This window comes from Thermobia domestica, chromosome 8, assembly GCF_964235325.1.
Source record: "Thermobia domestica chromosome 8, izTheDome1.hap1.1, whole genome shotgun sequence".
In the NCBI taxonomy this organism is placed as follows: domain Eukaryota; kingdom Metazoa; phylum Arthropoda; class Insecta; order Zygentoma; family Lepismatidae; genus Thermobia; species Thermobia domestica.
In genome coordinates, this window is record NC_137461.1 from 259,723,469 (window position 1) to 259,745,787 (window position 22,319).

At 37.0% G+C, this 22,319-nt stretch overlaps 1 protein-coding gene and 3 non-coding genes across 9 annotated transcripts in view; 2 read left to right on the forward strand and 2 right to left on the reverse strand.

The window, feature by feature from the left end:
- Window positions 1–22,319, forward strand: part of Mmp1 (Matrix metalloproteinase 1) — a 101,475-nt gene that overhangs the window by 833 nt on the left and 78,323 nt on the right. The gene's annotated exons all lie outside the window — the stretch shown is intronic.
- TRNAQ-CUG (transfer RNA glutamine (anticodon CUG)) lies at window positions 2,214–2,285 on the reverse strand. Its single transcript has one exon. It is a non-coding gene; the product is annotated as a tRNA-Gln (tRNA).
- On the reverse strand, window positions 3,274–3,345 carry TRNAQ-CUG (transfer RNA glutamine (anticodon CUG)). Its single transcript has one exon. It is a non-coding gene; the product is annotated as a tRNA-Gln (tRNA).
- On the forward strand, window positions 8,254–8,325 carry TRNAQ-UUG (transfer RNA glutamine (anticodon UUG)). Its single transcript has one exon. It is a non-coding gene; the product is annotated as a tRNA-Gln (tRNA).

Consider the following 22,319-nt stretch of genomic DNA (forward strand, 5'->3'; position numbering starts at 1 on the left):
AAGACAAGTCAGAGAATAGGAGATAACTTGGAAATAAAAATTTAGTTTTACCGTCCCATGTCCATGTCCATGGATGCATTACATTAAAATATTTTGTACTCTCCCACCGGGAACCGAACCCGGGACCATGTGGACCAAAGGTACACATGCGAAACATAGACCAGTGGGCAGGGTAAGGGATTACCTGGATAACAGTAGAAGACGTAAGCTCATATAGATAATCCAGTAAGGTTGGTTTGAATGATTGGAATTGCATGCTGATTAGTAATCTTAAGTTTCGTAGTTTCACTATGAGGGCATAATATAAATGAATTTCATGTATTTAATGCACCTTGATTGGTTTAGTCCGGTGTGTGTGTGTGTGGTCCTGTAATCTCTTACAGGCGAGATAGTGTGGTGGGGAAGGACTGTACTGTGGCAGTTGTTATTGCATGATAATCTCTGGATCAGGGGTGTCATTTAGGGGGCAGGAGGGGGCAATTGCCCCCCCCCCAAGAGTTTGAGGAACACATATACTTTAATCAATTGTATACTAATATACTAGTACAAAACATGAAAGTCTTATGTCGGTGGTGCTCTTGCCGCCCCCCCCCCCAAGCGAAGTCTGAAATGACGCCCCTGCTCTAGATCAGCAATCTGTCCCGGATGAAGACCCGATCCTTGTTCAGAGCAGTTTTAAAGTTAAATGAAATCTCCCAGTTTAACGTCCCATGTTTATGCCCTATAGGGCAAGGGAGACGGATAATTGAGGCAGATGAATAATGATGGAAGAATCTGTCGGTCGAGAATGTGGGAGGAAACGGAAGTATCCCGAGAAAACCCACGGACACGATGTTGTCCACGAACAAACTTAACTTGAACAGAGATCGAACGAGGGACCCCACGCACCAGAGCAGTTTTAACAGTAGATCCTGCCCTTCCTTTAGTGTTCTATAACGACCCAAAATGCATAGAAAGTCTCAAACTAACGAATTTCAAACGAAAAATATAGCTAATCACTTGAGAAAGACTACATTATCAGGTGCGTCATTTGAGCAGGACAGGGGCAATCCCCCTCCTCCTGAGTTTGAGAAACACGTGCTTTTTAATAACTTGTATACGAAAACACTTAATAAAAACGTCAGACTTCCAGTGACATAACTAGAGGAGACAAACGAGGCTTGTGCCCCGGGTACCGGATTGGTGGGGCGAAAAATTAAGCAAATATTTGGGGGAGTGTTTTGATTTGGTTGGTTACGGGAGCGCTAATGTGAGTTCTTGTGTCGCTACAGACTCTTATGTCGGTGGAAAGTCTTCTCTCCTCCCCCTCCAATCCTTTCGATATAACCTACAATGACGCTATTTGTATTATACATTTAAGATTTTGTATAACTTAAATAGTCCTAGGAATAACAACAATATTTCAGAAATATGGGCTTTATAGGTCAGTAGGAAAACAGTATTTTTTCCTAAAATTTCTTGAATCATTAAAGAAAGCAGAAAATAGAAAAAAAAATGATAATATTTTGTTATGTAGGGTATGGAGAAAAAAAGAGCACAATTTATTTCTGAGTTACTATTAATTGATCATAATTAATCACTCAATTTGATGCACATTTAGGCATGCTGCTTTCCTGACATCGAATTTAATCTCCCTGAACAATAAGATTTGTGCAGCATTAGCACTTCCAGGTTCTCTTTCAAGTGCAGCTTACGAGGTACGGTTCATTGTAATGACTTAATTGTATTTCAAGGAATTAAAAAAAAAAAAAAAAGAGAGAGAGAGAGAGAAAGAAAGAAACAGAGACCTTGTGATCGCAAAAGCTGAAATTTAAATGTTTATCTTTAAGAGTCACAGATGTTTCTACCAACTTTCGTTATATAAACTAACATTTAAAAAAAAAAAAATATTTCTTAGTTCTATAAGATTCTTAATGAGTGTTCCCATTATAATGTGATATTAGTGGTACACCTTATTCCTTTAATCTGTTATATTAAACCTACATTTATTTTAGGAATTGGTATATTTTAGGGTTCTTCCGTACGACGATTTTTTTTTTTTTTTTTGGTATGTGTGACGATGAATTAATTATTTCTTGTAATATTAAGATTTTAAGACAATTAGTGAACTTATACATATTTCAAAAATAAAATGAGAATTATTTACATTTACTAGAACTAAATGGCTTGATTTGCAAACCTATAATAGGTGCAACGTAGAAAAAAACTGTGCTAGGTCCCACCGAGATTTGAACTCGGATCGCTGGATTCAGAGTCCAGAGTGCTAACCATTACACCATGGGACCTTCTTGATCTCGGATGTGAATAGTAGTAGACCTTGACCGTATGAAGCTATACACGTTGACGCAAGTATCGAGTATGAAGCACATTGTGTGCTTAACTTCGAAGTGAAGTGAACAGTCCTTTATCACATTTTGCTTAATCTCTGGTCTTATTGGAAACCATTGCTTTCTCCTTGGAGCTATTAGGAATGAAATTTTCACTTTTTTCTTTATGTTTTTCTTTTTTTAAATAATAGTAAAATAAATGCAATATTTTAACCAATTCAGAATGCTCCAAGAATATTACCAGATCGAACTTAAAAAGAATTATTTTTTCTTATTAACTTCTACAGGCATTGAACCAATTGTTTTATGTGCTTTATTATTATACTCATTAAATAATTCTTGTAATTTCATTTATAATTTCTGTGAAAACTAAATTTTTCCCATATGTTTTAAGAGTTCTGTTAAAACGTTCTACGATATATAGTTTTACGAAGACACATGCTCAAAATGAAGGACTCAAAAGTGAAAAATTCGCAAAATGTCATCTCTCTATGACTTACGGGTGAGAGATATGAGTCCTTAAATCTCCCGAAATCCGAACTTTATGGTCAATATCTGGGGAACAGTGGCCACCGATCACTATTTAGTGCCAAAATGTTCACCATCCTCTTAGGTTTTGATCAACACCATTATGATCTCTCTACGAATTATGATTTACGAGATATCACTCCTTAAATTTCCCAAAATCAGAACGTTTTGGTCAATGTCTCGCGAGCGACAAGAGTGACACGAAAAATGCCACCATTTCTTTCAGGTAGTTTTTGATGCTCTATCAAATGGAGGGCTCAAAATTGAAAAATTCGCAAATAACACACAGAGACATAAAGAATTCAGAAACGAACTTTTTAAGTTCATTGAAAAGACAATTATTTAAAATCTTTCTACTGGAAGCAAATGGTTCGAGTTTGCAAACGTATAATAGGTGCAACATAGGAAAAGGAGTAGTAGGTCCCACCGAGATTTGAACTCGGATCTCTGGATTCAGAGTCCAGAGTGCTAACCATTACACCATGGGACCTATTTGTTGCAGAGTCCGATGTGAGTAGTAGGCGTAGTAGTCCTTCATCGTCTTAAGCTATATACGTTGATGCAAGTATTAAATAGGAGACCACATAGTGGGTCTAATTTCGAAGTAAATTGAATAGTTCTTTCATTTTGCCTATTCTCTGTTCTTAATTGAATGTATACTTTCTCTGTGAAGTTATTCTTTGCGTAAAAATGTATTTGCAATGAAATTTGCTTTAAAAAAATAATAATAGTAAAACAAATGCAATATTTTAAAAAGTGGAAGACATGGTGGTCTATAGCAAGGATTTTCAACTTGTGGGTCCTGAGGATGTGTATGTTTATTTTGGGTGGCAAAGTTGTCACATTACTGTGATTCCGATTATTGTTGAAATTTATCCGTATTACGGTGGTTCGGATTCCATTTTAAGCTGCAGATCTATGTGTAACATAGAGAGCAATCACACAATCAACCAGATTTGTTCTACTAAACCCTCCCCCAAGGAGGTAACTTCGACAACTGTCGGGATCTTTGATTTTTTTTTCTACTGTGATCTTTCAAATTTGAAATTCCCAATTCCCGACAGTCAGGAAGTAATCACGGCTTTTCTAGAGATTAAATTAAATTAAATTAGATTTTTAAACATATGAATTTAGTGACTTAGTAGTGATACTCTTTAGTAACAGGTTTAGAGGGAATTCCTTCATAGCTATTTGATTGACCTAGGCTACGCGTCTTTAATGCGGGAGATCCTGGTTCAGTTCCCCGTGGGAATTAATCTGATTCGGATCCTACGTTAAGCTAATCTATGGCTGTAAGTCCATGTCTCAAATAGCTTTGCCGCTGAACGGGACACTATACTTATATCAATTAACAAAATAACTAAATTTTAGTCCATTGATAATATAGACATTTGGCGATTTTGAATTCTTCCTTGGGTGTTTCTATAATAAGGGAGTTGGCAACAGTGTTGCAGATCGTTAGCTACGCTTGGCTGAAAACCCATGAAATTTATGAGCAGCCCTTCATATACAAAATAAGTGCGGATTGCAGAAGGATTTTTATATCTAATCCTAATTTTCAACCTATTTATCTATTATTTCTTAATTTCTAGTTTTTCTGAAACCCTTTTAGAACGGGAAAAGAACTGGTAACCCAACTCCTGCACTACTGGTTTAATGACCTCGACTACCTACGTTGAGCATATTGGCTATATAGAACCTTCCTTCGGGCAGGATGCTCACAGATATTGAAATTGTAAGGGAAGAAGTGACTGCGCTATATTCGATAAAGATAATCTTTTCAGGATAATTTGTCCCTCCTTATTAGTATTACTGTTCTTTCTTCTCTTGAAACTTATTTAGAAAAAAAGTAGCAATGTTACGTGTACACCACGTGAAGAAGTTTGGTTTGTATGCCGTGATATTTACTTAACTGATATTGAAACCGCAAGTGGAACTAGATTTCTACCACATCCGGTTTTAGTAGAGAAATTACAGTGGGGATAAAGTATATTCTCGGGACGCGTAATTGATGACAGAAAACAGCTTCTTCCCATTTATTTTCGTTTTTACTCTATAGCGATCAAAGTTGAAACCGGAAGTGGTTAATTTCTTCTACGTCCGGTTTCAATAGCTGGGTTAAGAGAGAGAGGATGGTATCTATTTTTAGAACACTAAATTGATTCCAAAAATCTACTTCTCGCTCTTATCATTTTTGCTTTATATAAATGAATTTTGAAACCAGAAGTTGTTGTAGTAGATTTCTATCACTTCCGGTTTGAGGAGAGAGTTAACGATATTGAAACCGGAAGTGTTACTGATGGAGATGAAATGTGTCCTCGGGACGGTTAATCAATTTCAGGAAACCCCTTCTCTCTATCTATTAGGACTATCGTTTTAGTTCTCTCAACACTCTAAAACCGGAAATGGTTTATTTCTAGCCTTTCAGGTGGGTGGATCGCTTCCATTAACGAGCTCAGTTCCTAAGTTTTGACTCTTTATGTCCTGATAATGATCCATCAAGTATATATATATATTTTTTTTGGTCTCCTGAACGGACAGAAACACAGATAGAAAGCTGATAAATTTCTTAAGATTTTGTTTATATATAGATTAAACACTATGAACAAATTTGTCCATTAAATATGCCTCATTTTTCATTGTGTGTGTGTGTGTGTGTGTATGGGTACAAACATTGAAGATACGTTGTTTTATAGCTTGTGGTGAATAAAATCTGTTAGACCCAGCATTACTTGACTACAAGTGCAAGAAACTTATTTTTCACTGAACACATTTGTAAAACTAGTACCAGGTTACATCTATGGAATGAAGCAGCGGCGCAAATCTGTCTTCAACTTGGGCGAACGGGTAAGATCGTTTCCATAATCTTTTTATTTATTTATTTTTAAGCGATGTTCAAAATATTTACGAAGTTGAAAAACAATCCTGTGAAGGATCAGGAGAGACGAGTTGTGTTCTACATTGGGAGATAACGGGCAGATTTGAGCGTTATTCTTGGGGATGGGGAGGGAAGAGATGAGACTCACATTACGGTAGATAAATCTGATTTCTGATGTGAACCTTTGTATATTATATAGCCTATCAGGCGAGGTGATACAAATTGATAATAGGGATGGCCACATTTTTTTTTCGAAAAATGACTTTTTCGAAAACGAAAAACGAAAAATTTTTCGAAAAACGAAAAGCGAAAATGAATTTTTTTCGAAAAAACGAAAAACAAATTTTTTTTCGAAAAAGCGAAAAAACGAAAAATGAAATTTCCGAAAATCGAAAAACAGATTTTTCGAAAAAGGCCATCCCTAATTGATAAGACTACTAAACGCATCAGAGCACGAAGTTCAGTTTGAAATAGTACAAAATACGATTTTTTTAAATGAAAAAAAAAACAAGAAAAATCAATTTCTTCTCACTTTCTTTTGTGACAGTCTTCCACAAATTATCACACTTATCCTCCAAAAAGCACTTTTGAAATCGGATTATTGGGGGAGTCGGTCCGGTTCCAATATTTGAGGGACATGTCTCCCATTTCCCCGAGATTTGTGCTCACATCTACAGCTGAGACAATTTTGTAGCATAAGCAGAGGGATATATTTTCCTCTACCACTTGTTGCAATTTGTGTCTAAGTAGCAGGAGATAAATTAATACAGACATGTGACCTAAATGCGCCAAAGACACGAAGTTCAATTTAAAATATTAAAGAATACGATTCCTTTTTTTTTAATTGAAAAAAAGTCAAGGAACATCGGTTTTATCTTTCCTTTGTGGCAATCGGACATATCATCACATTTGTTTAGAAAAAAAAATCAAATCGGATTTTGGGGGACAAAATCCCCAGTTCCAAGATTGGGAGTCATGTCCCCCTCATTCCCCCGGGATTTGCGCCAGTGGACTCAAGTTGTTTAAAATTACAACGATAATACACTGGTCTTGGCGGAGTATCATATACGGAAGAGCAGCAAGCACTATCTTGATTCAACAACAGACTAGTATATCCATTAGTCCTTGGCTAGCGATACGGGATAAGATTTCGTGATGAGCTAAACCGGACTTTGTATATGTATATGTATATACACACATACATAGCTGTCGTTTTGTTGTTCATACATTCAAACAAAACAAAAGGTTGACTCGTTAATGACGTTTGAAAATGACGTCTTAATGTTTATAGTCACCCTTGTGTGTGTTGGAATGTTTCTTAGAATCATTTGTTTTCTTTGGTTTTTGTGGTGTTTGGACAAGCGTACAACAACGAAGTTATCCGATATAATTCAGTGGAATAAATTAAAGTCAACGTTGAACAAACAGATGAAATTTACAATGTTAGTGGTGAATATATTTTACTGAGTATTTACCTAGACTTGCATATCAAACTTGCGGACTACATGCGGCGCTTGGCTTATTTTTCTGCGACCCTCAGTTCACCTCAAGAAAATAGCATAAAATAAATACATCCTAAAGTATAGATAACCTTTCTCACTTATAAAAAGGAACAAGTTCCCAGCAAGATCCAGTTTAACAGACACTGATCTTACTTACATCTGTTCCAAAAATTGCCAATATGAGGAGCATGTGTTCAGAAACAAACAATAGACCAAGAAAAATATACCAAGTGTCGGAAAAGAAGCAATGGGTGTCAATCTACTATCCGGATTTCCTTCTTTAAAAAAAAAAAAAAAAAAAAAAAAAAAAAAAAAAAAAAACTAGTATGAGATAAATTTTATGTATTACTCACTTTTTGAATACATAATTTACTCTTAAAATAGCTTTTTTTTTGTTGTTGTTGTTGTTGCTGCCCGCACTATTCTATAATGATAAGAATTTGGTCCATTTGAAGTATTAAGTTTGACATGTCTGACCTACTCATTTGTACTCCGTACTGTGCTTGAAATTGAAACGGAAGATAATTTAGCATGTTTGCGATTTATTATTATTATTATTATTATTATTATTTAACTTGATGGAATTCCCTTTCGCATTTTCAAAATAACAAGAGAAAAATTATCGTTCCTTAACCGTACTTTTTCCTGTGTGGAACATTTCCAACTGCATGCTCTGTGAGAGCGCGAGCGGAATTCGAACTCACGAAACCCCCACTTCGAATGTAAGTGCTGCGCTACTGAGCCACTGAAGCGATAAAAAGGAATAGTTTTATGAAATCATACTTAAGTTCGTTTATTTTCAATATTCCAGCAATGGGCTTGAATTAAACTTCACTTGCTCTTCAAAAGCTAAAGTTTAGTTAATAAACTGAAATGAATATTAAAAGAAGGTAAGTAGTGTAATTTTATTTTTGCTTAAAGCAGAGAATCTTAAAATTCCAGACTTGGCAAAGAAATATTTTGGCACCACAGACTTGACACTTTAAACATTGTGACGCTTCATCAACTGTAACAACGTGGTCCCATGCTGTAATGGTTAGCACTCTGGACTTTGAATCCAGCGATCCGAGTTCAAATCTCGGTGGGACCTTCGTTTCCTTTTTTTTTATATAGCTACATAAATCTGATTGATATACTAGAAAATTGATTCTATTGTAAAAATGATGATAGAGAAACTTGCTCGCTTAATCTAGGCAGGATTTCGTATCTAAACTTTGATGTTTTAAAACAAAACTGGGCCGTTCTGGAAAGAAATTTATAGGCGTTGTTTTGCTTTATCTTCGTTATAACCAATGTCGGAAATCCTGTTGGGGTGTTTCATTTTATCCAATACCCTAGTTATAACGATTTCGTATTGACAAACTACTCATTAATTACTGCCAGAAGAAGATCTGAAAGTCTACGAAATTTAAAACAAACAATTAGTTTACCATTGAAATTAATATAATTAAATATTCACATTTAAGTAGCTTTAGAGGCCGCGGTGGCTCAGTGGTAGAGCGTTCGCGTAGATTTCCTCGGGGTTCTCCCGTTTCCTCCCACTTTCTTCATCCCATCATTTCACCCATTTATCACTATCCCCTTTAGCCTTACCGGCATAATCGTGGGACGTAAAACTCAAAGATTTCATTTCATTTCATTTCAAAGTAACCTAAATACAAAAGCTCTTCAAGATCACCTTTCGTTTAGTTACTAAACAGGCCTCATGGTCCGTTACTATTTTGAACTCGGTATCCGGTTATTCAAATGGCAAAATGTGAGATGATAACGTCTATATTTCATTTGATTACTGCAATGAAAAAAAGGAAAAAAAAGGATTTGATTAATATATTATGATAGAAATATCCATATGTTCTAGTCTCAGCTAAATATTCGTGGATAATGGGAAAATACTAAACCTTATTACAGTGCAAAAATAGCAATTGTGTTGCAATGAGTAACAATTTCAGGAAGTGGCCTGGAGGGAAATTTCCCCCGGATCATGTATCCTATCGTGTGCTCAGTGTAAAATTTCAGTATTTCCGTAAAACTGCTTTCCACCCCTCTTCTCTCCGGAGAGAATGTTCTGGAATCATCACTGGATGCAGTAAGTTGTGGTATTCATCCGTGCGCCCTGTTGACGCCTTGTATTTAAGTTAAAAGTTTTGCGAAAAGGGTGGGAAAACCAGATAAAAGTATCGTGTTGCATTTAACATGTCTTTGTCCTGCGATATCAAAAACTTTGGGAAATTCCATACATTTATTTTTTAAAATTCCCGGTGTTTTTTTTTTTTTTTTTGTTAAATAGTTGACAATTGGCAAAAATGACTGTCAGTGGAAGAGCCAAATGTTGAAACACGAAGAATCAAGATAAAGGGAGGAAACAGCAAAAAAACTAAGGTAGTGGATGCATTTGAGTGAACATCGTGACGTTACGGTGTATTTGTGTCCTTGAGCTTTGTTAGACTAGGATGGAAAACCCACTCCCTAAACACGCACATGAAAATGGTCCATCCCAAACGCACGGCTGTAATTATTATCTTTGCTGTAGATTATTCGGTGCTAATTGTAGAAGCAGTGTCAGAAGTAATGATGTCGTTTAGACGAAATTCTGTTGTTGCATATGTTTGTAATGTTACTTTTTTAAAAAAAAATCCTTATTTATTTTTTTCTGTCATTTCCTTACCTCTTTTCTCTAGTTATGTAACTATCTTTGGCACAAAAAGCAGAGTAACTGATAATAATAATAATAATAATAATAATAATAATGACCTCGGAAAATTCAGAGAAGGATAACAGTAAAAAGGTGCTTCCTTAGAGAGTCTTTGCCTTCGTAAGTCACTTCACTCTATGTTGTATCAAGCTGGGTGGGATATACAGGCCTGTAGCCAGCCCAAAAATGTAGGGGGAAGCAGCTGAAGTTAGGGGGCCAATGCAACCATGTTATAGTTCATCACCATATTATATAGTTCATTTGCCAGTCTAACGTGAAAATTTTAGGAGGGCCAGCCAAAATTTAGGGGTGGCCCTAGACCCCCCTGGATACGGGCTTGGGGGTACACTGGTTTGGATTATGGTCGTTCATTGTCTGGATTGGTGTGATGCAGTGCATAAGGCCAAAAATTTCCATAGTATTCAAGCGTTGTTAATTTTCACATAGAGCGCACAGGTTCATGAGTTCGAAAACGAAAATTAAATATTTCTGTTTAAAGTCCTTGATTATCTCCTTTAGGCTAAAGGGGGGGAAGAACGATGCTGGAAGAATTGCTGGAATGAGTAAAGTGGGAGGAAACGGGATTATCCGGGAAAAACCCATGGGCACGATGTTGTCCACCACAAACTTACTTGGCCGGGGACCCTAAGCACCAGAGGTAAGCGTTCTAGCACTGAACCACCGTTCCACCCCTTCATGAGTTCTAGTTCGTGAATTGTACCAAATTAATTTTGTAATAGACCAATGTCATGTGTATATATTTGCTGTTTTCCCATGTATAACAAATTAATTGACAAACTCTTTTTTTACGCATGTGGTATTTGGTTCGATTCTTGGAGGGAAGCCACAATTTTAGGTTGACCCGGCCTCGTGAGATAATGGGAGAAGATATTTGAATTAAGAGGCATCAAACTTCGTTCTAAAACCTTACAAATGCTATAGTTCCATCAGGAGCCACATTAACTACACTAACTAATGCAGTAAGCACACGACACCAAATTGAAAGTCACTTGTCCGGGCAGGGCAAGGAATTTTATTTTAGTTATGACTAGTTGCTCCCCCCAGGCCTTCGGTTCACTGTTCACTGACTAACATTCTGAAATATCTTAAACAACTATGCATTTTCAAATCTATTATAAGTGATCATTAAAAACGACAACAAAAATATTGTTTTAGCGTAAGGAACGAAAGATGAGTTCATAGATTGTGTAACCCAATCAGCATAGACGTGAGTTTCTCATCGCCTGTAAGTGCCGATGGGTAAATAGTGAAACATTGACGTCACAGCGAAGAATATACGAGAAGCTATTCAGATGTTCCTTTGGGATTCTTCTTCGCAGAAAAATCTCTTTCTCGTTTGAACAGAGAGGGAATAGAATAATAGTTGTCCTGACTGCTTTTTCTTATTTCTTCGTTGTTAACCTTGGAGTAGGTGATGAAATCATCACCAGTAGCATAAATACATAATCAAAGTTAATTCTTGTTTTACTTTCATTTTCTATGTGTAAACCTAACACACTGTAAATATTTGAATGTATCAACGTATGGTCATTGTATGTAAAGAAGATGTAGATAAACTTGTTTCGTTGTATTAGTTGCCTTGTTAATTACGTATTCTAACCCACTTTCCACAACTATTATACTTCCAACATTGCTTTTAGGATTACTGTAATCAGGTGCGGCCTCAGGAATTTTTGTCGGGAGAGGTCCAAGCTTTGGAGGGAAGTCTAATACTACAAACCACTACGTCTATGTAGTATGGAACGGATATTATTCTGCACCCGAAAAGATTATAAGAAATTGTAAAATACTTCCACCTCTATTTTCAGAAAACAATGATAGGACTAGATTGTTTTTATAAGAGAAAGAGTACAGATCAAGTGTAAGAACAAATTTACATGTTACATCAATCATTTCCTTGTTAAAGAAGTATAGTTTTATTGAGATAATGTACAAATGTATATGTTGTGTTAGGAAGTTTTGAGGGGGTCCTCACCCGGTGGACCACCCCATTGGTGCGCACCAGATTGGAATATTCAGATAACTACATCTACCATATTCCTAACAACCTTGTAGTAAAGATTCAAGAGTAAGTTCTACACGCGCTAGCCACTAGACCAGGAAGAAGGACTGTTAAATGATTACCTAAATATGGTATGGAGTTTGAGGTGATTGGTTGGCAAACTAAGAAATTATAAATTTGTTAAATATCAGCAATGAGAGCTTTTAATTAAGTCCAATTTTAACTTATAGTGTACAGCGGGGAGAAAGCTCGGGTGCAATACTATGCTAAGGGACAGCGTTTATGACGTTAGAAGGCGGTGCTCCGAATTATCTTTAAAGTCTGTTAGCAAATGAGAGGGCTGCAATGTTACCATGTCTTTGTACAAAATGACGCCAGTTTGTGCACGAAAGAACCGGTTCACTCGCATCTGCTTAGCGATACTCTTTTACCATACGGCAACGCCGCATCACAACCTTTATTTCATTCGCCTAGCCCACACGTCACGGATTGTGTCCCACGCTTTAGTTTACATAATAAATCGCCATGGTCTGTGTAGCTCATGGAAACTGACTGGCAAAACTAATGCACTTTCAACTTAAATAATTCGAATCAATTCTCAACCATTGCTTCTGACGATCTTAACTAATAGTGTAAAGATGAAGCAAAGGATGTCCTCCATTCGAGACAGTTATGTGGAGTGAACTTCAGCAGTTACAAAAGTGATTATAGCCTTACTTCTGAGGCTTCTCCAGTTACACATTTTACAGAGCCTGGACGAACTCTGAACCTCTTTGGAACGAGAGTTAAACAGGATCTAATCCAGGTCGTTCGGCTAGTACATTGGTGTCTTACTGACTACTCTACTGTAGCTCTTAACTTATGGTATAGCATGGTCCTGACTATATCTCCATGTCCATGAGTCCCAAATCAACGAAATATGGAGATTTTACCTCCACACACAGCTCTTGGGACTTCATGGCCTAAAGAGGAGTGACTTACCTTCAGTTTCACAAGTATCCTTTAAATGTTCTTAACGATTATATACGTATCAGTATTTTGTGAAACTCACGGATAGGAGGTATACGTGTAAGTTTAAACAGGTTCGACAATGTTAACAGTTATAGTCTTTTTTGTTGATTTGTTTATTTAAACAGGCAAAATGAAACTTGAAATGAGGTCTTGAAACAGATTCTAATCCCAGAGAATTCTGATATCTAAGCTTAGTTTAGAGGAATGGGAATCCGCGATTGGGATATCTGAAATTCAGATCTCGACCCGAAAATACCTAGATCCGAATCTCACTGGATCTAGATATCGAAGATCTGGGCCCGTTGGGCCAAATCTAGATAAAACATGAAATATGTGTATGTACTAAATGAAATGTTAAACGAGTTATTAAAATGATCACTTTTAAAAGACATTAATCACACATACAATTTTGTCAGCGATACGTTAAATAGAATGTAACAATATGTTAATTTAACGTACTTTTTCGGCCGTTGTAAGTATAGACAGATCGTTGTTATACAGTTTACAAACAATGCAATTAGACTTAACTGTTATGTGTACACAGAGAAAAATAGCTGTTTTAATTCGACCTTGTCTTTGTGTGTTTCCCGCCCTTGATTTGTAAATAGATGCTTTTCAAACAATCACTTCTCACTCATTCCATCCACACAGAACAAAACAAACAAACAAAAAAAAATACTGTTTGAGGGAACTGAAAGAAAGGGAGATAACAAGATAAATTGGCACATGGGATCATGGGAAAAACTGAAGAAGGAAGAGATGCAATTCGTATCCACCGTATAACGCATTTTAATGCCATCTCCAAGGACGTCTTTCTTTTCCCGTCGTTTTCTCTTGCGTTTGTTCTGTGTTTTATTCTGAGAAATGATACTGTACAGAATATTCCGTAATTAATTGTTAAAACCACCGTTTAATGTAATATTTCTTATTCTGTATCATGAATACTGTTGTATGACTCATAGTACAAGCTTAGATAGTATTTAATTCCACGTAGTTTCATTACAACATAAATCTGTACTCGATAGATTTAAGTAAAAATGGAAGATTCAATTGCACACCAAATTGACTCTATCTTTCACAATAAATTGTATAGAACTCACACGACAAAATTTATAAATTCGATTCCAATAGTGTGCGAGTCTGAAATTTGATTCGAGTAGTACATGAGGCAACAAATTTACTTTCCATAGCCAAGGGCGCCCATTAGGGAGGGGCAAGGTGGAGTACTTCCCCCCTAGAGGAAATTGTACTTCAGAATATCGAAAATCCAATAGAATTTTTACATTAGTTACAGCAAAATTTGAAACTATTTTTGAAACATCGCTTATACTTGCCCTTCTTGAAAACCACAACATGGGCGCCCTTGTCCATAGCATACTAATCCTGAAAGTTGATTCTAGTATCTTTTATATTTAAAGCATGGGGTCTACGGTTCAGGCCCGTATCTAGGGGGTTTAGGGGGGCCGGGCCTCCCTAAATTTTCACTGCCCCCCCTAAAATTTTGACGCTAGGCTTGAAAATGAACTATAATATGGTGATGAAATATATTATGGTTGAATCGGGCCCCCCTAACTTCTGCCGCACCCTCCCCCTAAATTTTTGGGCTGGCTACCGGCCTGATACGGTTCCCAACCTTTTTTAACTGACGATACACTTTGCTCAACGCCTACATCATAACGACATATTTGTTTGATTTTTTAATACTAATAATATAAATTACAATAATGTAATACATAACTTTATATAAAGTAGAAGAATCAATTGTAATTGTTGCTGTCCATGGAGACTTTGACTTCTAAAGTCTGTCTTCAAATGTACGTATTTTAACTAATTATTACATGCTTCATGATATTTAAATTCTAACATTTCACGACGCACCCTATGTCCTATAGGACTGCGCGATACCAGCGTGTTGTGACACACCGTGAGGGAACCAGTGGTTAAAATTCGAATCGGTACTACATTAAACATCAAAAATTTTGATTCCAGTAGTAGATTAATCCAAATATTTTTAATGAAATTAGTTTTACGACCCACTTTTATGGCCTGTACGATAAAGGAGACGATGGACAATAAAAAAGTGAATGATCGTGAAAGAACTGGTGGGATGAAAATGTCAAAGGAAACGAATTCCTAAGAAAACCCTAGAACACGATTTGGCCCTCCACAGCCTCACATGGACTGGGCTCAAAATGTGAGTTTCAGTTATAATATCACAACTGAAATTTAAGTCTAATAATATGCTAACCAGGAAATATTGTTGGTAGTGTTGCGTATTATATGGTGCAATAAGGAACATATTTAAAACCCCTTTGTAATACTACGATTATGTAAGACATGAATCTACAATTAAATATGGGGTCCAAATCAATATTGTCTCTGGAGTACACGCTTAGTATTTAGTTCATGTAGCTTGTTATTTTGGGAATTTATTTTTAGTGACTGAAGTTTTATTTCCAAGAAAATGTTGTTTCAGTTGTAAGGTAATCTAGAAATTTAATTCTGGTTATTCTTACTGAATACGAAAGTTTGCACCTAATGCTTCTCGATCAATTAGAATATTAGGGCATATATTTTGTTTCCATAATATTCAACATGAATATACTAGGTGTAAATGCCTATAAATTAATTTCTTTCATGATAAAAATTCATTTGGGCTTTAATTTTTAAAGAGCATTTTTTTGATAAGTTACATACGTTTTCCTATCATCTGTGTTTACCTTAGATTTCAACGTTTCTAGGTTGATTAGATAGTACGTTATCTCGTCAAATTATCTGCACCTGATATATTTGATTTGACGACATTATACCAATAGGAAAAAAATCAGCCTTATCGTTTGGCTTTTATTTGTTAAAAGAATTACGTACAATGTTTACGTAAAAAGTTATTGGATTTATTGTACAGGGTATGTCAAAATTGACTTAATTCTTCAATACTATAAGGTATTACTTTCATTAAACAAACGCTTTAAGAGTTTAACTGTTGTATGTTGGTTATTTTAAAAACGGGGCACAACCAAAGACCTTAGGACCACAGATAGTTGACTTTACGATGGGAAACAGTAGACCAGCCAATTGCTAACGTTGGCTCTATGTTACAATTGACCACTTTGCCGACCACTTTGCTAATCAACTCAATTACCGCCGTTGGCCCAACGTTGTAATTGGCCATTTCGATGAGCGTTTGCCAACCAACTCAATTAACAACGTTGGCCCTACGTTGTAACTGGCCGCTTTGTCGACTCACTCAATTGTCAACGTTGGCCCTACGTTGTAATTGGCCCGCTTTGGCGACTATTTGCCAACCAACTCAATTGCCAAAGTAACCTCTATAAAAGAGTAAACTTGCAATTGGAAATGCGAGATCGTAATAATTGGATAAATGACGGCATATTCCTGATTGGCTAATATATATACTTTATATTTGGTCAATGTATCTTTTATAACATGTGGTTAAGAGTTTCTTGTCTTGTTTTCTAAATGTATGTACAACATTTCTGCCATGAGCTTAATCTAGAAGTTTTCAAAATCTGCGTCACGAGAGGTTCTAGAAGGGTATTTATTAGTTGAGTTATTATTTAGTGATCCTTTTAATAACGAGGCTATATGAGACGTGGACCTATAGCTTAGTGTGCGATCCGAACTACATGTGTTTCCGCGCCAAGACGCATACTCTTAACGATATAGCCACTGGGAGCTCTATTGGCGTATATTGTAGAATGACTTGTATATCTTTAAACATTGATAAATGCTCCTCAATATGTTCCTACAATCCCTTTATCAGTTCGTAGTTTTAAACGATGCATTATATAATACTAAAACAGGTTTGAGATCCAGGACTTGGGTGCACTAGTGTTGCTCGTGAAATTTTTCGTCTCGTCTCGTATTTGAAAAAGGCAGTTCTCGTCTCGTCAACGAGACGAGAAATTTACTGTGCTAACATTAATCTTTTAACTTTATTTTCACATTAGAAACTCCTTTGAAAATCAGCCTACGTATCGGGGCCTATCAAACTTACTGCTAGGGTATTTCCACATGCCAGCAAATGTTTGTAATCACTGTGCATTGCTTTGCAGAAACCAAGGATGTTATAAATAGAGGATCTGCCCATATGTATCTTCATCCTATTAAATCGATGAAGCCAAAAAAGCAACCGAGCATCGGCACGTCTGATTGGCTACTCTCGTTTCTGCCATCGCCTGATTGGCTACTTTCGTTTCTGCCATGATTGTTGGCTCAAAACATTGCGATCCTATTGGGCGGAGTGGGCAGAGTAGGGGTGGCGAAACTGTGACGTATGGCTTCAGGATTTTTTTTGTAAGGGCAGATCCTCTATTTTATAAGATCCTTGGCAGAAACCAAATAAACATTTTAAATAAGAAAATGCATAATGTATACCTTCGCACTTATTTCTTTGCTTTGATGATTGGGATCTAACGTCTGATGTGGCATAGGGTTTATGAATTGGACCTAAAGTTCGATGCGGAAATCGAACTGTTTGTGGTCAACAGTGAACAAAATCATGGTATCTATCTCAAACGGAAACAATGATTACCATTGCATCGTGGCAAATGGTTATTAGCACTCTCTTCTTTGATGTTGGGACCCGGGATCAATTTCCGACGAATGCTAAAATAATATGGATCCCAAAAGCCAGGACCCGACGATAAACTATGGGTCCATGTCTCATGTAACTCCGTACAAGAAAACAAAATGCTAAGCTGAAACTTTAGTTTCTGTTTTGTGGCTGCATAAGACTTAAACGGCCGAAGATCTAAAAATCATCTCACGACACAAGACCTAAACGGCACAAGATCTAAAATTTAGGTCTAGTGCCTATATTTTTAGGTCTTATGGCGTTTAGGTCCTATGAATGTGGATAGGTGCTGACTGCCACGGGTGCTGACTGCCACAGCCAATTATTGGTGCTGATTGCCACGAATGTCGCTGATTGCAAATATGAAGGTGCTGACTGCCACGACGGCGTGCTGACTGCCACGAGCCTGGGAGAAACTGTATTTGGAAAGAGAGGAATTAATCCCTCATACTAAATTTATGATTATTAATTAATTTAGTAATCATTACAGCAAATCTATGTGCCATCCTATAAGTTACAAAGTTGCTCACTAAGTGGAACGACATACATTTGGATATTTATAAAGGGATTGTCTTTTCTGTTATATGTACAATTTGCACATTTCATTGTTTTTATTAATTGCTTTATTGCATTATTTATTGGATATGATGGTCTAAAGCCAGCTGACAAGGGAAGTTTGGGAGAAGCACTCGCCTGCAGAGAAATAAGCATGTCATTTGAGGGACCAATTCATGCTGATTACAACAGGTAATAAAACTCCTGTACGTTGAGAACTGTTCGAGATATTCAGCTTGGAAGTTTATATGAGAAAATGTGTGGATGCACGTTTCAATGCGTTAAGTATTCTCACCCATGACGAAGCCTGATGGTTTGAACTTGCTATTGCTTGATCACTGGGTCCATTCACTGACAAATTGTCCATTACAAGTTGCATGACGGATGGCAAAAACCTAATGGTTGAGAAGATACCAAAGAATTGCACACGATTTGTGCAACCATTTGATGTGTTTTGATTCCGATAAATCAAAGATTATGGCAGGAGATTTGTACATAGTATGAATCTTCTTCATCTGGACGTTATAATGTACCAACAAAACAATCAAATAAAGTTCGTGTCCATACGAATCACTTCCGATCGCGATACATTGGATTGTTTCAGTTTGCGTTCTGCAAGACAGGTTACGAACAAATTATAGGCCTATAACTTTTGAATCACTTGTCGAATTTGCTTTTTGCTTTGGTTCTGCGAACTGTTCTCTTGACGGATGCAACACAATTGCACATATAAAATGTTCATGGTGCAAGGGAGTATTTTGCCTGCGTCATTTCTTCATAAAACAGAAGAACAACAGTGATCAATTTTCATCTCTAACCTATGATTATTGTGAACAATGTAATGACTAATTGTATCTAACAAACCCGTTAGTTGTTGCAAAACACTTTTTTCTGTTACTTCCGATAGTTTTCAATTCGTATGTCAATATTCGTTACTAATTATGTTGTACTTAACGCGTATAAATGCGTATATCCTCATTTTCTCATATAAACTTGTATGAAGTTGAATATCTCGTACCGTTCTCAACCGTACAGGAATTTTATTAGTTTGTTATAATCAGCATGAATTGGGACTTCAAATGGCATGCTTAGTTTCTCTGCAGGCGAGTGCTTTCTCCTGAATTTCCCTTGTGAGGGACAGCCAGCAGTGCTTTTTTGATGGAACTTTCAAGAGCTGCTCGAAACAATTTGCGCAGCTGTACACAGTTCATGCTGACATAGGGAGTTCAAGTAAGAATACATAAATCGTACCAATTTTGTACGCACCGCTCCCTGACAAAACTGAAAGTACACTGATGTCCAAAATTATTGTCGCATATCTATAACTGTATTCTTGTAAGAATATAATTTGATAATTTTACAGGGTACTTTTAATATTTATATTATGTGTATAGTCAGGAAATGTATATTTGTGGTAAATTTTCATAGGAAAAGAATTATAAATACGAAAATGATAATGAGTAAAAAAAATGTAACTCAATGGACAAGAAATCTTTTTTCGTTTTATTGTTCTTATTTACTGCTCTTCCGACATGAAATTTACCACATACTTGTCTTTGCCGATTATACACATACTAACATTATAAGAAATACCGGGAGAATTCGTTATCAAATTCTATTACTAGAACAACATATTTATAATCATGTGACAATAATTTTGGACATGAGTGTACATACAGAGACCTGTTTACCTTTGTTAGGTGTTGGTCTGAACCAGTGTTGGGCAAATTTCAATTGAATTAACAATTAACAATTAATCTGTAAATTTAATTGTTAATTGCAATTAACAATTGAAATAAGTAATGGTTAATTGTTAATTGCAGTTGGCCATTAAAAAAGGAGAATCAATTGCAATTGATCAATTGATTGAAAGTAATTGCAGTGGAAAGTAATTGCAATTGAATTCTGTAATTCAATTGCAATTGAAATTAATTGGCAATTGATTCAATTGCAATTGATTTCCACAGCAATTACTTTCAATTGATTGATCAATTGCAATTGATTTTCACTGATTAATTTTCAACACTGTAGTTCAGAGAGGGCGTGGGGCAATGAAACTTTAGCCACGACCAATTGACTCACCACCCGTCGTGACCCACGACCCACCGTGACCCACTCTGACCCACCACCCACCATAAACCACTCTTACCCACTGCGACCCACAGACCCACCAAAACCCATTGTCATCAACTCTGACCTATGATTCACGCCCTTTTCTCTACTGACTAAAGAGTTTAAACTTGTAATAAAACAAGCCTATAAAATTATCACTCATCGGAGTTTGAATTTTCACGATCAATAGCTCAAGCACCGCACTAATACAATAACGGCGGATCTCACCTTTCTAATATAAATAAAATAGAGTTTGTTCGTGTGTCTATCTGTCTATCTTTGTGCGACCTGTGGACGAGACGAGTGGACCGAAACTTTTCAAAATTTGGTCACGGGTAGCTTGGTCTAGGCCCCAGACCAAGACGAAGAGCTTTTTTTAAAATTCCTTACTAGGGGGTCTCCAGGGGACGTTTACCGGTACCGGCCTGGGGACCAGACAAGTCGACCGAGAGTTACCAAATTTTGGTCAAAGATACCTTGGTCCAGGTCCCACACCAAGGCAAAGCTTTTTCGAGTAGAAAATGACCGATATCAGTATCGATTTCATAGTTTTCGCGGTCGCTGAGATCAATGGTGAAACTCCGATCGCATTAACTTCCAAATTCACCGTATCCGGCTACGGGCCGTGGGTCAACGGGGGGGGATGCCGAAACGTACATGTAATCCAAAATGCCGATATTAGTGTCAAATCCATAGTTTTCGCGGTTGCTGATATCAATGGTGACACTACCACTAGCGATTACTTTCAAATAGATCCACCGTTGTATGCGGGCCTTGGGTCACCAGAGGGGGAAATTCCGAGACATGTAAAAAAATAATCGAAATTGACCGATATTAATGTCAAATTCATAGTTTTCGGGATAGCTGAGCTCATTAGTGAAACTCAAGACCGCGTTTACTTTCACATTTAGCCCCCATCAGATAAGAAACGGGGGCATTATAACGGGAATCACGAGACATGTAAATATAATCCATAATGACCGATGTAAAATCCGTAGTTTTCGCGGTGGCTGAGATCAATGGTGATACTTTCATTAGCGATGATTTTCAAATTTAGCCACCATTGTATGCGGGCCGGGAGTCACCGGGGGTGGGGAATTGCGAGACATGTAAAAATAATGGAAAGTGACCGATATTAGTGTCAAATCCATAGTTTTCGCTGTCGCTGAGATGAAAGGTGATACTTCCACAGGCGTTGACTTCCAAATACAGCCCCCATCGGCTGCGGGCCAGAGGCATTGTTTTTTTTTTCAAAATTGGAACCAGAGGATTATAGGGACTTTTACCGGCATATGTAAAAAGTAGTAGAAAATGGCAGATGTTAGTGTCACATTCATAGTTTTCGCGGTATTAGTTGGGGGTTGGTGGGGGCCAGAGGAGATTTTTTCACAATACGAACCAAGGGGGTCTGAGGGGGCGTTCACCGGGACATGTAAAAGTACTAGAATTTGTGTCGAATCCATATTTATCGGGGTTGCTCAGACCTATAGTGACACCCCCGATAGTGTTTACGTTCAAATTCAGCCCCCATCGGCCTTCCCAATGAAAACACAAATATGGCGGAACAAGTTAATGTTGTTCCGTCAGGAACGATTTCGAGGTCGTTTCCTTCACATCGTCTTGTGCGTGTTTGCTACCGTTTTGTAAGCCTATTTCCACGTTTTGTGATTCAATGGTAGTGGGTCTAAATGGGCATTCAATGTGGGAAGAAAACTGATCCACTCTCCCACCAGTATCAAGGTCGCTTTTTTCACATTGTTTAGTGCGCATATTTATACCGTTTCTGCGCATACTTTCACGTTTTGTAGACCAACGAAAGTGGGTCAAAGGCGACCTACAAATATGGCAGAGAAAGACATATTCATTCCACTTTCAAGGTCCATTTTGACCCTCTCCCACTGATGCACAAAGCGACACAAATCATGTATAAAAAATGTGAAGGAAACGACCTCATTTGATGGTGACGGAACAGCATTAAGTTATTCCGCTATACTTGTAGGCCATTTTGACCCATTTTTGTTGTCGCACTAAAGTGGAAATAGAAGCACTAAAGTGGAAATAGGAGCACAAAACGGTACAAAGCAGGCACTGTAC